The 2,871-nt window shown below is 44.3% G+C and overlaps 1 non-coding gene across 1 annotated transcript; it reads left to right on the top strand.

The window, feature by feature from the left end:
• The first annotated feature begins 484 nt into the window (after positions 1–484).
• Positions 485–558, top strand: LOC146796267 (small nucleolar RNA SNORD36). The gene has a single exon (XR_014970173.1). It is a non-coding gene; the product is annotated as a small nucleolar RNA SNORD36 (small nucleolar RNA).
• Positions 559–2,871: the final 2,313 nt, after the last annotated feature.

Below are 2,871 nucleotides of genomic sequence, written 5' to 3' on the forward strand. Positions count from 1 at the left end.
TCACCATAAAATGAAATGAAATAAAATTATATGAAATGGAATTTGTGTGCGTATCAGGAAGATATAGTCAACCATAGGAAATCCAAAGGGACCATATGGATTAATCCAGAATACAAACGCTTTTAATTTCAAGGTGATCAGGAATTACAAAGTGGACATTTTGCATCCGTACCACGGGGATCAGTAGTACGAGCAAAATGACCGAAGTATTCAGAGATGTGATCTATGGAATAGAGAACTACCACTTGAATAGTAATGTGTGCATGGATTCCTACATTTCTGGCCTTTTTCCAGGGACATATTCTGTGATATTTGACAGGGCAAATGTGACTTCTAAAACACCCTAGATAACTCTACTTTCCTTAGTATCCCATGCAAAATTTCCATTTTAGACAGAATGCCTGGGTTTTGTCTCCCATACTTTCTATTGTTTGGGTGTGTCCTTCCACCTACATATCAATGCTTGAGGGCATGTATTATATCTGATAAGTAATCTCTTAATTATTCATCTCAACTATGCATTGTAGTCTCAAAACAAGCTTTTTAAAACTGATTTCTACTGCTGCAGGCAATTAAATGAATTGCTTTTGTCAGGGCTCAAGTGTAAGTTCTCAAAGCTTTGCCAATGCCTGTTCATAAAGTATTGTAACAACAATCATGCTCTTTTATTGCCCTGTAAATAGCAGGTGTGACTATAACCCAAGCCAGTGCTTTTTTCCTATTTCACTTTTGGAAAGATTAAAGGCTTACTTGCGATTCAATACAGTAACAGACAGGTTGAGCACAGATCTGTGCAGAAGGTGCATTAACCTACTGTGCTTCTTCAATAATATGAACACCATATAGGGCGTTTGTCTATAAAACAATGAGTTAAGCCAACATATTGTTTAATAATCTTCTTAGAGAGTCAAAAACAACGAGTTAAGCCAACATATTGTTGAATACTTTACTTTGTGAGTCAATCGACACACAGGGATGTTCTCTAGCCCATTTCTCTAGCAGTTTATCTTTATTGTCTCCACCAAAGCCATGGACCAGGTTCATAATTTTGTTGACGTTGTAAAAGTAGGCAGTGCAGCTCTTATTGGCATGAACAGTAGGGTAGGCATGTTTCCACCAGTACTCTGCTTTTGCATGTAGGTAATAGTTTTAGCATGTCGCGGTGTCCATCGCCTTGGGGATTTGTTGAGAAGGTGACTTCCTAACAGTCGTCTCAGCTACAAACGAGAAGGTCCTGCTGCAATTTCCTCTTAGTTTCGGGTATGCAAGCTTTATTCTTGTGCCTACCATTCCATGAAGGGAAAAGCAGGGAAGCTCCCAGGTACTCTGCATTCTTATGGGATGTACCTGAATGCTTGTAGTAGAAGTTTGTAAGAGAGAATATAGGCAGCATTTCACACAAGACCCTCAAACCCATATAGCTACTCTCTGCTGAAGAATGGCAAAGAAAAAGAAACAGAAATGTTCAGGGATGTCTAGCGCTGGCTACGCTAACGCTGATGGAGAAAACGCCTTTCTTGTGAGTACTCAAACTAATATGAACAGAGGCTCCATCAGCAGAGTGTCAGCTCCCTGCTCTCGCTTTGGGAGTAGGAAGCTCAGCTTTTGGGCTGGAAAGGGTCGTGAGTGTGCAAAAGGTGGTGGTTGACAGATGACCAGGATTTATTTTTTTCAGTTTGCGTGCAGTGGGGGAATGGTAGTGCAGAGGGTGGTGGGAGTAGATGGCAGAAGGACAGTCATTCGTTATTTAATGTTGGCTAGAATTAGGGTATATTGAGGGTGGAGATGGTGGGTGACAGGAGCCAAGTTTATTTTTTTCACCTTTTTTGGCAAGGTTCACCCATTACTCCTCTGCCCCTACATAGGTGATGAGAGCAGAGTCACATCAAATTAAGCGGCATACACAACATAAAATTATAGATGGGTAAAATATGACTAACAGGGCTATTATGTACACCTTGGGTGTGAGTGACATCATAGACAACTTGTGCTTCACTCTCATTGTTTACCTGATCTTTTTCATGCTCCCTCAGAGAATAACATCCCCTTTAGGCACAGTTACCCATCAATAATTTGAATATATCAGGCTATGGTTCAAGTATTCTAATCACCTACTTCATATTCCACTCACTATGCGTCATATATTAATTTGTTATTGTTTTTGGCAGCATTATCAGCATATTTTGGGTGGGGTGTATCATGGTTGTTCCCATCATCCATTTGCACAGGAAGTGAAACCACTGCCGCTCGCTGGCGTGTTCACGGGAGAACTCTGCTCCTCTTTTAGCCTTTGTTACCGAGGACTTTTAACGGAGATATCTTGTTTCCTGCACTTGGAGCCCGTTACCTGCTGGGACTGCGAGGACCAGGGTGCGCTGCTGTACAACTGGATTGAGCGCACCTGGGCACTCTTCCCGGCTCCTCCTCCACCTCTCTCCTGCTAATATAACGCCTCGCGGCCCCCGCTCCGCGGGAGCCGCTCGCTGGCGTGTTCACGGGAGAACTCTGCTCCTCTTTTAGCCTTTGTTACCGAGGACTTTTAACGGAGATATCTTGTTTCCTGCACTTGGAGCCCGTTACCTGCTGGGACTGCGAGGACCAGGGTGCGCTGCTGTACAACTGGATTGAGCGCACCTGGGCACTCTTCCCGGCTCCTCCTCCACCTCTCTCCTGCTAATATAACGCCTCGCGGCCCCCGTTTCGCGGGAGCCGCTCGCTGGCGTGTTCACGGGAGAACTCTGCTCCTCTTTTAGCCTTTGTTACCGAGGACTTTTAACGGAGATATCTTGTTTCCTGCACTTGGAGCCCGTTACCTGCTGGGACTGCGAGGACCAGGGTGCGCTGCTGTACAACTGGATTGAGCGCACCTGG

Source organism: Triturus cristatus, chromosome 10 (genome assembly GCF_964204655.1).
Source record: "Triturus cristatus chromosome 10, aTriCri1.1, whole genome shotgun sequence".
Lineage (NCBI taxonomy): Eukaryota > Metazoa > Chordata > Amphibia > Caudata > Salamandridae > Triturus > Triturus cristatus.